This window comes from Oncorhynchus keta, chromosome 33 (assembly GCF_023373465.1).
Source record: "Oncorhynchus keta strain PuntledgeMale-10-30-2019 chromosome 33, Oket_V2, whole genome shotgun sequence".
In the NCBI taxonomy this organism is placed as follows: domain Eukaryota; kingdom Metazoa; phylum Chordata; class Actinopteri; order Salmoniformes; family Salmonidae; genus Oncorhynchus; species Oncorhynchus keta.
In genome coordinates this window covers 18258639-18273474 of record NC_068453.1, presented here as the reverse complement: position 1 = coordinate 18273474, position 14836 = coordinate 18258639, and the positions used below count along the sequence as shown (strand labels likewise).

The 14836-nt window shown below is 38.7% G+C and overlaps 1 long non-coding RNA gene across 3 annotated transcripts; it reads left to right on the top strand.

Moving 5' to 3' along the window:
• Positions 1–729: 729 nt before the first annotated feature.
• LOC127914627 (uncharacterized) lies at positions 730–7222 on the top strand. 3 transcript variants are annotated; one of them, XR_008089112.1, is made up of 4 exons: positions 730–747; positions 3467–3485; positions 4031–4086; positions 7166–7222. It is a non-coding gene; the product is annotated as an uncharacterized LOC127914627 (long non-coding RNA). The 3 variants fall into 3 exon arrangements; XR_008089111.1 differs by lacking the exon at positions 3467–3485 and adding an exon at positions 3177–3195; XR_008089110.1 differs by lacking the exon at positions 3467–3485 and adding an exon at positions 1786–1804.
• Positions 7223–14836: the final 7614 nt, after the last annotated feature.

The window sequence follows — 14836 nt, the reverse complement described above, 5'->3', positions numbered from 1 at the left end:
GGATATTAGGTAGATTTAGGTAGATGTAGGGGTATTCGGTAGATGTAGTGGTATTAGGTAGATGTAGGGTTATTAGGTAGATATGGGTTTTATTAGGTAAATATAGTGGTATTCGGTAGATGTAGGGTTATTAGGTAGATATAGGGGTATTAGGTAGATATAGGGGTATTAGGTAGATGTAGGGGTATTAGGTAGATGTAGGGGTATTATGTAGATGTAGGGGTATTATGTAGCTGTAGTGGTGTAGGGGTATTAGGTAGATGTAGGGGTATTAGGTAGATGTAGGGGTATTAGGTAGATGTAGGGGTATTATGTAGATGTAGTGGTATTTGGTTGATGCAGTGGTATTAGGTAGATGTAGTGGTGTAGGGGTACTAGGTAGATGTAGTGGTATTAGGTAGATGTAGGGGTATTATGTAGGTGTAGTGGTATTAGGTAGAGGTAGGGGTATCAGGTAGATGTAGGGGTATTAGGTAGATGTAGTGGTATTAGGTAGATGTAGGGGTATTATGTAGGTGTAGTGGTATTAGGTAGAGGTAGGGGTATCAGGTAGATGTAGGGGTATTAGGTAGATGTAGTGGTATTAGGTAGATGTAGGGGTATTAGGTAGATATAGGGGTATTAGGTAGATGTAGGCGTATTATGTAGATATAGGGGTATTAGGTAGATGTAGGGGTATTATGTAGATGTAGTGGTATTCGGTTGACGTAGTGGTATTAGGTAGATGTAGTGGTGTTGGGGTATTAGGTAGATGTAGTGGTATTAGGTAGATGTAGGGGTATTATGTAGGTGTAGTGGTATTAGGTAGAGGTAGGGGTGTAGGGGTATCAGGTAGATATAGGGGTATTAGGGAAATGTAGTGGTGAAAGGGTATTAGGTAGATGTAGTTGTGTAGAGGTATTAGGTAGATGTAGTGGTATTAGGTAGATGTATTGGTATTAGGTAGATGTAGAGGTATTAGGTAGATAGATGTATTGGTGTAGAGGTATTGGGTAGATGTAGGGGTGTAGAGGTATTAGGTAGATGTAGGGGTATTATCGTAGATGTAGTGGTATTAGGTAGATATAGGGGTATTAGGTAGATGTAGTGGTGTAGAGGTATTAGGTAGATGTAGGGGTATTAGGTAGATGTAGGGATGTAGGGGTATTAGGTAGATGTAGTGGTATTAGGTAGATGTATTGGTGTAGAGGTATTAGGTAGATGTAGTGGTGTAGGGGTATTAGGTAGATTTAGTGGTGTAGAGTATTAGGTTGATGTAGTGGTGTAGGGCTGTTAGGTAGATGTAGGGGTATTAGGTAGATGTAGGGGTATTAGGGAAATGTAGTGGTGAAAGGGTATTAGGTAGATGCAGGGGTATTAGGTAGATGTAGTGGAATTAGGTAGATGTAGGGGTATTAGGTAGATGTAGTGGTATTAGGTAGATGTAGGGGTATTTGGTAGATGTAGGGGTATTCGGTAGATGTAGGGGTATTCGGTAGATGTAGTGGTGTAGGGGTATTAGGTAGATGTAGGGGTATTAGGTAAATGTAGGGGTATTATGTAGATGTAGGGGTATTAGGTTGATGTAGTGGTATTAGGTAGATGTAGGGGTATTAGGTAGATGTAGTGGTATTAGGTAGAGGTATCAGGTAGATGTAGGGGTATCAGGTAGATGTTGTGGTGTAGGGTTATTAGGTAGATGTAGGGGTATGAGGTAGAGGTAGGGGTATTAGGTAGATGTAGTGGTGTAGGAGAATTAGGTAGATGGAGTGGTATAGGGTTATTAGGTAGATATAGGGGTATTAGGTAGATGTAGGGGTATTCGGTAGATGTAGGGGTATTAGGTAGATGTAGGGGTATGAGGTAGATGTAGGGGTATTAGGTAGATGTAGTGGTATTAGGTAGATGTAGGGGTATTAGGTAGATGTAGGGGTATTATGTTGCTGTAGTGGTGTAGGGGTATTAGGTAGATGTAGGGGTATTATGTAGATGTAGTGGTATTCGGTTGACGCAGTGGTATTATGTAGATGTAGTGGTGTAGGGGTATTAGGTAGATGTAGTGGTATTAGGTAGATGTAGGGGTATTATGTAGGTGTAGTGGTATTAGGTAGAGGTAGGGGTGTAGGGGTATCAGGTAGATATAGGGGTATTAGGGAAATGTAGTGGTGAAAGGGTATTAGGTAGATGTAGTTGTGTAGAGGTATTAGGTAGATGTAGTGGTATTAGGTAGATGTATTGGTATTAGTTAGATGTAGAGGTATTAGGTAGATAGATGTATTGGTGTAGAGGTATTGGGTAGATGTAGGGGTGTAGAGGTATTAGGTAGATGTAGGGGTATTATCGTAGATGTAGTGGTATTAGGTAGATATAGGGGTATTAGGTAGATGTAGTGGTGTAGAGGTATTAGGTAGATGTAGGGGTATTAGGTAGATGTAGGGATGTAGGGGTATTAGGTAGATGTAGTGGTATTAGGTAGATGTATTGGTGTAGAGGTATTAGGTAGATGTAGTGGTGTAGGGGTATTAGGTAGATTTAGTGGTGTAGAGTATTAGGTTGATGTAGTGGTGTAGGGCTGTTAGGTAGATGTAGGGGTATTAGGTAGATGTAGGGGTATTAGGGAAATGTAGTGGTGAAAGGGTATTAGGTAGATGCAGGGGTATTAGGTAGATGTAGTGGAATTAGGTAGATGTAGGGGTATTAGGTAGATGTAGTGGTATTAGGTAGATGTAGGGGTATTTGGTAGATGTAGGGGTATTCGGTAGATGTAGGGGTATTCGGTAGATGTAGTGGTGTAGGGGTATTAGGTAGATGTAGGGGTATTAGGTAAATGTAGGGGTATTATGTAGATGTAGTGGTGTAGGGGTATTAGGTTGATGTAGTGGTATTAGGTAGATGTAGGGGTATTAGGTAGATGTAGTGGTATCAGGTAGATGTAGGGGTATCAGGTAAATGTTGTGGTGTAGGGTTATTAGGTAGATGTAGGGGTATGAGGTAGAGGTAGGGGTATTAGGTAGATGTAGTGGTGTAGGAGAATTAGGTAGATGGAGTGGTATAGGGGTATTAGGTAGATGTAGTGGTATTAGGTAGATGTAGGGGTATTAGGTAGATGTAGGGGTATTAGGTAGATATAGGGGTATTAGGTAGATATAGTGGTATTAGGTAGATGTAGGGTTATTAGGTAGATATAGGGGTATTAGGTAGATGTAGGGGTATTCGGTAGATGTAGGGGTATTAGGTAGATGTAGGGGTATTAGGTAGATGTAGGGGTATTAGGTAGATGTAGGGGTGTAGGGATATTAGGTAGATGTAGGGGTATTAGGTAGATGTAGGGGTATTAGGTAGATGTAGGGGTGTAGGGGTATTAGGTAGATGTAGGGGTATTAGGTAGATCTAGGGGTATTAGGTAGATGTAGTGGTATTAGGTAGATGTAGGGGTATTAGGTAGATGTAGGGGTATTAGGTAGATGTAGTGGTGTAGGGGTATTAGGTAGATGTAGGGGTATTCGGTAGATGTAGGGGTATTAGGTAGATGTAGGGGTATTAGGTAGATGTAGGGGTATTAGGTAGATGTAGGGGTGTAGGGGTATTAGGTAGATGTAGGGGTATTAGGTAGATCTAGGGGTATTAGGTAGATGTAGTGGTATTAGGTAGATGTAGGGGTATTAGGTAGATGTAGGGGTATTAGGTAGATGTAGGGGTGTAGGGATATTAGGTAGATGTAGGGGTATTAGGTAGATGTAGGGGTGTAGGGATATTAGGTAGATGTAGGGGTATTAGGTAGATGTAGGGTTATTAGGTAGATATAGGTTTTATTAGGTAGATATAGTGGTATTCGGTAGATGTAGGGTTATTAGGTAGATATAGGGGTATTAGGTAGATATAGGGGTATTAGGTAGATGTAGGGGTATTATGTAGATATAGGGGTATTAGGTAGATGTAGGGGTATTATGTAGATATAGGGGTATTAGGTAGATGTAGGGGTATTAGGTAGATGTAGGGGTATTATGTAGATGTAGGGGTATTATGTAGCTGTAGTGGTGTAGGGTATTAGGTAGATGTAGGGTATTAGGTAGATGTAGGGGTATTAGGTATATGTAGGGGTATTAGGTAGATGTAGGGGTATTAGGTAAATGTAGGGGTATTATGTAGCTGTAGTGGTGTAGGGGTATTAGGTAGATGTAGGGGTATTAGGTAGATGTAGGGGTATTAGGTAGATGTAGGGGTATTAGGTAGATGTAGGGGTATTAGGTAGATGTAGGGGTATTAGGTAAATGTAGGGGTATTATGTAGATGTAGTGGTATTCGGTTGATGCAGTGGTATTAGGTAGATGTAGTGGTGTAGGGGTACTAGGTAGATGTAGTGGTATTAGGTAGATGTAGGGGTATTAGGTAGATGTAGTGGTATTAGGTAGATGTAGGGGTATTAGGTAGATATAGGGGTATTAGGTAGATGTAGGGGTATTAGGTAGATGTAGGGGTATTAGGTAGATATAGGGGTATTAGGTAGATGTAGGCGTATTATGTAGATATAGGGGTATTAGGTAGATGTAGGGGTATTAGGTAGATGTAGGGGTATGAGGTAGATGTAGGGGTATTAGGTAGATGTAGTGGTATTAGGTAGATGTAGGGGTATTAGGTAGATGTAGGGGTATTATGTAGATGTAGTGGTATTCGGTTGACGTAGTGGTATTAGGTAGATGTAGTGGTGTAGGGGTATTAGGTAGATGTAGTGGTATTAGGTAGATGTAGGGGTATTATGTAGGTGTAGTGGTATTAGGTAGAGGTAGGGGTGTAGGGGTATCAGGTAGATATAGGGGTATTAGAGAAATGTAGTGGTGAAAGGGTATTAGGTAGATGTAGTTGTGTAGAGGTATTAGGTAGATGTAGAGGTATTAGGTAGATAGATGTATTGGTGTAGAGGTATTGGGTAGATGTAGGGGTGTAGAGGTATTAGGTAGATGTAGGGGTGTAGGGGTATTATCGTAGATGTAGTGGTATTAGGTAGATATAGGGGTATTAGGTAGATGTAGTGGTGTAGAGGTATTAGGTAGATGTAGTGGTGTAGGGGTATTAGGTAGATTTAGTGGTGTAGAGTATTAGGTTGATGTAGTGGTGTAGGGGTATTAGGTAGATGTAGGGGTATTAGGGAAATGTAGTGGTGAAAGGGTATTAGGTAGATGCAGGGGTATTAGGTAGATGTAGGGGTATTAGGTAGATGTAGGGGTGTAGGGATATTAGGTAGATGTAGGGGTATTAGGTAGATGTAGGGTTATTAGGTAGATATAGGTTTTATTAGGTAGATATAGTGGTATTCGGTAGATGTAGGGTTATTAGGTAGATATAGGGGTATTAGGTAGATATAGGGGTATTAGGTAGATGTAGGGGTATTATGTAGATATAGGGGTATTAGGTAGATGTAGGGGTATTATGTAGATATAGGGGTATTAGGTAGATGTAGGGGTATTAGGTAGATGTAGGGGTATTATGTAGATGTAGGGGTATTATGTAGCTGTAGTGGTGTAGGGGTATTAGGTAGATGTAGGGGTATTAGGTAGATGTAGGGGTATTAGGTATATGTAGGGGTATTAGGTAGATGTAGGGGTATTAGGTAAATGTAGGGGTATTATGTAGCTGTAGTGGTGTAGGGGTATTAGGTAGATGTAGGGGTATTAGGTAGATGTAGGGGTATTAGGTAGATGTAGGGGTATTAGGTAGATGTAGGGGTATTAGGTAGATGTAGGGGTATTAGGTAAATGTAGGGGTATTATGTAGATGTAGTGGTATTCGGTTGATGCAGTGGTATTAGGTAGATGTAGTGGTGTAGGGGTACTAGGTAGATGTAGTGGTATTAGGTAGATGTAGGGGTATTATGTAGGTGTAGTGGTATTAGGTAGAGGTAGGGGTATCAGGTAGATGTAGGGGTATTAGGTAGATGTAGTGGTATTAGGTAGATGTAGGGGTATTAGGTAGATATAGGGGTATTAGGTAGATGTAGGCGTATTATGTAGATATAGGGGTATTAGGTAGATGTAGGGGTATTAGGTAGATGTAGGGGTATTAGGTAGATGTAGGGGTATTAGGTAGATGTAGTGGTATTAGGTAGATGTAGGGGTATTAGGTAGATGTAGGGGTATTATGTAGATGTAGTGGTATTCGGTTGACGTAGTGGTATTAGGTAGATGTAGTGGTGTAGGGGTATTAGGTAGATATAGTGGTATTAGGTAGATGTAGGGTTATTAGGTAGATATAGGGGTATTAGGTAGATGTAGGGGTATTCGGTAGATGTAGGGGTATTAGGTAGATGTAGGGGTATTAGAGAAATGTAGTGGTGAAAGGGTATTAGGTAGATGTAGTTGTGTAGAGGTATTAGGTAGATGTAGAGGTATTAGGTAGATAGATGTATTGGTGTAGAGGTATTGGGTAGATGTAGGGGTGTAGAGGTATTAGGTAGATGTAGGGGTGTAGGGGTATTATCGTAGATGTAGTGGTATTAGGTAGATATAGGGGTATTAGGTAGATGTAGTGGTGTAGAGGTATTAGGTAGATGTAGTGGTGTAGGGGTATTAGGTAGATTTAGTGGTGTAGAGTATTAGGTTGATGTAGTGGTGTAGGGGTATTAGGTAGATGTAGGGGTATTAGGGAAATGTAGTGGTGAAAGGGTATTAGGTAGATGCAGGGGTATTAGGTAGATGTAGTGGAATTAGGTAGATGTAGGGGTATTAGGTAGATGTAGGGGTATTTGGTAGATGTAGGGGTATTCGGTAGATGTAGGGGTATTCGGTAGATGTAGTGGTATTAGGTAGATGTAGGGGTATTAGGTAAATGTAGGGGTATTATGTAGATGTAGTGGTGTAGGGGTATTAGGTTGATGTAGTGGTATTAGGTAGATGTAGTGGTATTAGGTAGAGGTATCAGGTAGATGTAGGGGTATCAGGTAGATGTTGTGGTGTAGGGTTATTAGGTAGATGTAGGGGTATGAGGTAGAGGTAGGGGTATTAGGTAGATGTAGTGGTGTAGGAGAATTAGGTAGATGGAGTGGTATAGGGGTATTAGGTAGATGTAGTGGTATTAGGTAGATGTAGGGGTATTAGGTAGATGTAGGGATATTAGGTAGATGTAGGGGTATTAGGTAGATGTAGGGGTATTAGGTAGATATAGTGGTATTAGGTAGATGTAGGGTTATTAGGTAGATGTAGGGGTGTAGGGGTATTAGGTAGATGTAGGGGTATTAGGTAGATCTAGGGGTATTAGGTAGATGTAGTGGTATTAGGTAGATGTAGGGGTATTAGGTAGATGTAGGGGTGTAGGGATATTAGGTAGATGTAGGGGTATTAGGTAGATGTAGGGGTGTAGGGATATTAGGTAGATGTAGGGGTATTAGGTAGATGTAGGGGTATTCGGTAGATGTAGTGGTATTAGGTAGATGTAGGGTTATTAGGTAGATATAGGTTTTATTAGGTAGATATAGTGGTATTCGGTAGATGTAGGGGTATTAGGTAGATATAGGGGTATTAGGTAGATGTAGGGGTATTATGTAGATATAGGGGTATTATGTAGATGTAGGGGTATTATGTAGCTGTAGTGGTGTAGGGGTATTAGGTAGATGTAGGGGTATTAGGTAGATGTAGGGGTATTAGGTAGATGTAGGGGTATTAGGTAGATGTAGGGGTATTAGGTAAATGTAGGGGTATTATGTAGATGTAGTGGTATTCGGTTGATGCAGTGGTATTAGGTAGATGTAGTGGTGTAGGGGTACTAGGTAGATGTAGGGGTGTAGGGATATTAGGTAGATGTAGGGGTATTAGGTAGATGTAGGGGTATGAGGTAGATGTAGGGGTATTAGGTAGATGTAGTGGTATTAGGTAGATGTAGGGGTATTAGGTAGATGTAGGGGTATTATGTAGCTGTAGTGGTGTAGGGGTATTAGGTAGATGTATGGGGTATTATGTAGATGTAGTGGTATTCGGTTGACGTAGTGGTATTAGGTAGATGTAGTGGTATAGGGGTATTAGGTAGATGTAGTGGTATTAGGTAGATGTAGTGGTATTAGGTAGATGTATTGGTATTAGGTAGATGTAGAGGTATTAGGTAGATAGAGGTATTGGGTAGATGTAGGGGTGTAGAGGTATTAGGTAGATGTAGATGTAGTGGTATTAGGTAGATATAGGGGTATTAGGTAGATGTAGGGGTATTAGGTAGATGTAGGGATGTAGGGGTATTAGGTAGATGTAGTGGTATTAGGTAGATGTAGTGGTGTAGGGGTATTAGGTAGATGTAGGGGTATTAGGTAGATGTAGTGGTGTAGAGGTATTAGGTAGATGTAGTGGTATTAGGTAGATGTATTGGTGTAGAGGTATTAGGTAGATGTAGGGGTATTAGGTAGATTTAGTGGTGTAGAGTATTAGGTTGATGTAGTGGTGTAGGGCTGTTAGGTAGATGTAGTGGTGTAGGGGTATTAGGTAGATGTAGGGGTATTAGGGAAATGTAGTGGTGAAAGGGTATTAGGTAGATGCAGGGGTATTAGGTAGATGTAGTGGAATTAGGTAGATGTAGGGGTATTAGGTAGATGTAGATGTATTAGGTAGATGTAGGGGTATTTGGTAGATGTAGGGGTATTCGGTAGATGTAGGGGTATTCGGTAGATGTAGTGGTGAAAGGGTATTAGGTAGATGCAGGGGTATTAGGTAGATGTAGTGGAATTAGGTAGATGTAGGGGTATTAGGTAGATGTAGATGTATTAGGTAGATGTAGGGGTATTAGGTAAATGTAGGGGTATTATGTAGGTGTAGTGGTATTAGGTAGAGGTAGGGGTGTAGGGGTATCAGGTAGATATAGGGGTATTAGGGAAATGTAGTGGTGAAAGGGTATTAGGTAGATGTAGTTGTGTAGAGGTATTAGGTAGATGTAGTGGTATTAGGTAGATGTATTGGTATTAGGTAGATGTAGAGGTATTAGGTAGATAGATGTATTGGTGTAGACTCTACACTGTAGAGGTATTGGGTAGATGTAGGGGTGTAGAGGTATTAGGTAGATGTAGGGGTGTAGGGGTATTATCGTAGATGTAGTGGTATTAGGTAGATATAGGGGTATTAGGTAGATGTAGTGGTGTAGAGGTATTAGGTAGATGTAGGGGTATTAGGTAGATGTAGGGATGTAGGGGTATTAGGTAGATGTAGTGGTATTAGGTAGATGTAGTGGTGTAGGGGTATTAGGTAGATGTAGGGGTATTAGGTAGATGTATTGGTGTAGAGGTATTAGGTAGATGTAGTGGTGTAGGGGTATTAGGTAGATTTAGTGGTGTAGAGTATTAGGTTGATGTAGTGGTGTAGGGGTATTAGGGAGATATAGTGGTGTAGAGTATTAGGTGGATGTAGAGTTATTAGGTAGATTTAGTGGTGTAGAGTATTAGGTGGATGTACTTCAATGATCTGTGTATTTCTTATTGATAATTAAGACATGGACAGATGGGTCCATTTCATGCTCTTGCTATATATTAGGCACATACAGAATGAAATGAATTGTTTTGCTTGGGAATGTGGCACAATTGACTGCTACACAATAGCTACATGAGATACGTGGAGCCGAGTCATTGTGAAAAGCCTGTCCTGTCTGTCACACATACGCTCACATGTCATTGTTTCTGTGCTGACACAACTAGCCTAATGTTATTATTACCAAGTCAATTCTACATTAAAGAAATGTGTATCTTGCCCCTATAGTGCCAGGGGTCCCCCTTTAGTACATCAACTTATCACAACAATGTCAAGAAAATAGGTTCTGTGTCTACGTCGAAACACAATGGGGACAATTAATTGCAAACTATGAGGACTAAATGAAGCCGTGGGGGAATGGTGTTGAACTGAGGCTCTGCAGTTTACCAGGGAATAGTTTGACACTGTTTTGAAGGTCAATTCCTCCTGCATTCAAACCCCATACCATCCCCTTGGGGTCCCCTGCCCTGTTAAAATGCCTATCACAGGAAACTAGAGAGGCTCATTGTTCTCCCCTCTCCTGTTGACCCTTACCGCCCCATTAAAATCTAGCCTGAAACCCAGCCTGAGGGTCTTCAGCCATCATCGGCACGCATGCCATAGTAAACAGCGTAGCATACTAACGAGAGGGCATGCACAGAGTTGGAGGAGACTGCGGCTTGCATCCTAAAATATGACAATAGAAATGATCTCTCATATTTATAGGCAAATGCTGAATCAGAACTGGGGACTGGTGTTCTTAAAGCTGCTATGCACTGTCACATTGACTATTGATCGAATACAAATGTAATGTTTCCTGTATGGTGAATGTTAGGGAGGCAACAAACACACTGTTTACTGATAGGGTTATCAGGTGGTTGATGGTTTGGAATGTTTCAGGCCCTTGAAGGGAAAAAGTGATTTGCCTCTCTCAAAAGACCACTTCACATTTTGATATTGGGGTCATCATAAGGTGTCTGTCAAAACTATAGGTTTAAAGGGATAGTTCATCAACGTTTCTTAATTACTCATTTATTTTACCCTGCAAGGAGAAGCCAGTAATCCATGCTTTCATTTTTTACATCTAGCCACTTCAACAAGTTGCTAACGTGAGAATTTCTGAACAACAAACAATGAAAGTCAATGTAGCCAATATTAGCATGTCCATTAATCAATTCATGCCCAAACGATCAATCAGAGATTCACACTAATTATGCAAAGATAATACATTTTTTAAAAAGTGCAGTGAACAGAGGATGTGTTCGCATGATCTTTTATTGGACTATCGCGAAGCAAATTCTTTATATCGCAATTACAAAAATGTCATTGGTCGTCTGCGTAACCCGTGTGACACTTATACTTGCTTTCAAGATGACAATTGCAGAGGTAGTGGAATTACTGACACAATCTGACATATAGTATGATTGTCTATTCTATTACAACACTGGGACTCAGCTACTGACTGGAGCTCATGTTTCTACTCATTAAATGAGAACGTTGAAGTGGGCACACAAAACCACATCATATAAATCATTCCCTCAGAATCGGTGCATTAAACCTTCCTGCGCGTTTGCATCCTTAGACTAGTATGGTAACGTGTGTGTTGTTATACATACAACCAACGTAGTTGAAAACATAACCTTTTTAGATTCACGTTTAAGAGTCGTTATCGTCAAGGTGTTATGCCCATTGACTTCTGTGTGTTCTGAAGTAAGGCAGACATACAGGTACTGAAAGGTTAGGCTTTTTGTTTGTCACTGTGGCTGGGTTCCCTCCCCACATAAATCCAATGGTATGTTCTCAAAATGTGCTGAATATAACAACTGTGGAAGACTGAAAAGGAAAAATAAATGTCACATTCAGATGTCCAAATGAATTACTCACATGAGATCAGATGATGGAATAGGATTTGTAAACATCAAGGAGCAAACTGAGAAAAAAATTACACAAATTCCCCCAAAAATACTGTCACAGTTGACTCTCTCACAAAATGCAGTGTCAACACCAATTAAACAAGGTTGTTTATAGGCAAACCCTTACTTGCTTTTGAATGGATAATATTTAAACACAATATTCAGCAGGGTCTAATAAGGCACAGTAACTTGTTAACTTAAACATTTACTGACAATACCTTTTCAATAGTGTGAAATGAATGACAGCTTTAGCCTCCTAGTACAGCAAGACATTTCTGCAACTGCAAATCATCTGCGGTTCCTTTAAGTTTTTAATCCCCATGTTGATATGCAGATCCATCTGTGAAAACAGATGTGTGAAATAAAAATGTATTGCGGCTAAACATGTATTTTCATACTTATAGAGTGTTTTCCTTGCCACACCAACACTGTCCATTGCACGGTTAATCTTCTAAGTGCTTTCCAGCCCTTGTGATTAAAAAAGAATGACAATTAAAGTGTTTTGTCACAAGTCTTGTAGGAGTCATAATTGAGATACAGTCTAAGCTGTGAATTAATCAGAAGAGGATTGTTTTTCTTCCAGAAACAATTTCCATTACGCTATGACACAACCCGAGTCAATTACATTATGTCCACAGTCAGCAAATCAACTCCATCTTTAAATGCATCATTACTAGAGTTACAGCCTTATCCTAGTAGGAAACATTTTCATTAGCTACAATAGGATAATAAACGTGTGCGTGTAAGAGATAAAAACAGAAAACGCATTAACAAAAAGAAAAAGTATAGACATTCTTTGAAATTCCTTGTGATGTATTAGATGCTGTTTGACCATCTGATTCCATACATCCCTATTTTGGCTTAGCATTTTTGCTCAGATGAACCTTTACAGAAAAAAATATAGATTTATAAATCAAAAAGTGTTGGTATTATGATAACCCCACAGACATACCAAACATGCCCAAAATACAACATTATAATACAGAATCCTTCATACATAGGAGCCAAGTGTATTTGATAAGGCTAATGGTGCATAATTGTTATTTGATTGACCCAAATTGAAACAATTTCCTTTTGGTCCTTAAATAATATGCAAATAATTTCAGCATGACACATTTAAAAACATATCACATTGCCTTCACATTACTATGTACAGAACAATCTGAATACTGTAGATTCATTGTATATAAAGAGTATAATGAAGTATCATTTTAATTTGATATATTATACTTAATTGTGGCACAAATCAAAGTTGCATCCTGGTCGTTATACTGCGTTGCATTGGAATAAAGAAAAGACTATATAAGTCAGTGTTACAACCATGTTTGATTATGTTTCCTTCACAATAAAAACAGAATATAACTTATAAGAAAAGGAAAGAAACAGTTGAGTACTGAAGAGTTAAATCATTCCAAAAACAGCACAACACATTTTGCCGTTTTGCTCATCCACATTGTCTATAGAATGACAATAAGCAATTGATATGGTAACTAAAGGGAAAAGCAACACTATGATTTTATTTGATTATTTTAGAAATAATGCCTCTGATTATACAAAACACAAACTCAAATCATACACATACTACACATGGTTGAAAATAAACAAACATGATTTTGCTCCATAACAAACATAATTGCCTACAAAATGGCTTTGCCACAGCAGCACATGAATGCAGTGTGTTTATTAAGTAAATCTACCGTTAATGTACACCCTGTGAAATACTAGTATATTAATTTACAAATACTAGTATATACACACCTGTTGAAGCTATAGAAGGGAAATAAAAGTACAAAGAAAATATATTCAATGGCCATAAAAAATACTTTTTTTAAACTTCAAACTTAAAATACAGAAAATCGAAACTAAAGAGAACTTTTATTTTTAAAAACGTATTTCATCTGGGAATTTCTTATCTTTTGACATCACACGAGCAGCCACTGAGAACAATGTGTCGTTTTGCGATTTGAGGGCAGCTCAGATTGTAACATTTGGTCTAGGTCTTTTGAAACCAGTAGGGGGCAGTGCTATTTGATATATAAAAGTGATTGTACAGTACATTCATCCTTTAAGAACTATTGCATACTGACCCCTGTTGTCAGTGACTGGGAATCGAGACCCTGCAGCTGCAAGCAAAAAGTAGACACTTGCCAATGTAATACAGCCCACAGTCAATCTAAAAACTACCAGAAATCACATAATCATAATGATATATCTATTAAAAAATATATAAATATAAAATGCTGGTAGGCTACACACAAATTGGGACGGTAAGCAAACTACCGCTATCTAACAGGTGCATAAGTCTGTTTCAAGCTATTTGACCAGAACACAAGAAGTGATGGATGTTAAGAAAAAAAAAATGAATAATCACCTCTGTGGATGGCATCCAGCCAATGGAAGATTTAGAATCAATGTCAAACAATGTTATGGTATATTGCACATTAAAATATATAGCATATAACATCATTTAGTTCATTATTGTTAATTTAGGTCATTATTTGCATATTATTAGTACAAATTATTATTAAACATATATTAAATCATATTAACATGTATAACGTTTGTGGTGCAATGAAACAGATATTATTAATTAAGTGAAGCTATACTTTGAATTGTGTACATATGGTACTGTACATAGTTGGTTAAACGATGTTCATTATTATGTTAATAGAAATTGCTGACAAAATTCTTCAAGCAAACATTAAGCTTACTACAACTTCCCACAAAAGTCATTTAAGAGAGTTAGAGTTGAAAGGAAGAAATACTGTACTTGAAAATTAAGGTCACATAAGAAGCTGTTTAACCGTTTCACAATAGGCATGTTAATTTGGTAATTTCTATAACACTTCAATAAATACTTTCTAATATATATATATATATATATATATATATATATATATATATATACACACAGTACCAGTCAAAAGTTTGGACACACCTACTCATTATAGGGTTTCTCTATATTTTTTATATTTCCTACATTGTAGAATAATAGTGAAAACATCACAATTATGAAATAACACACCAAAAAAGTGTTAAACAAATCTAAATATACTTTATATTTGAGGTTCTTCAAAGTAGCCACCCTTTGACTTAATGACAGCTTTGCACACGCTTGGCATTCTCTCAACCAGCTTCATGAGGTAGTCACCTGGAATGCATTTAAATTAACAGGTGCGCCTTGTTAAAGGTTAATTTGTGGACTTTATTTCCTTCTTAATGCTTTTAAGCCAATCAGTTGTGTTGTCACAAGGTAGGGGTGGTATACAGAATATATTTGGTAAAAGACCGAGTCCATATTATGGCAAGAACAGCTGAAAGAGGAAAAGAGAAACGACAATCCATCATTATTTTAAGACACGAAGGTCAGTCAATTCAGAACATTTTCTTCAAGTGCAGTCGCAAAAACCATCAAGCGCTATGATGAAACTGTCTCTCATGAGGACCGCCCCAGGAAAGGAAGACCTAGAGTTA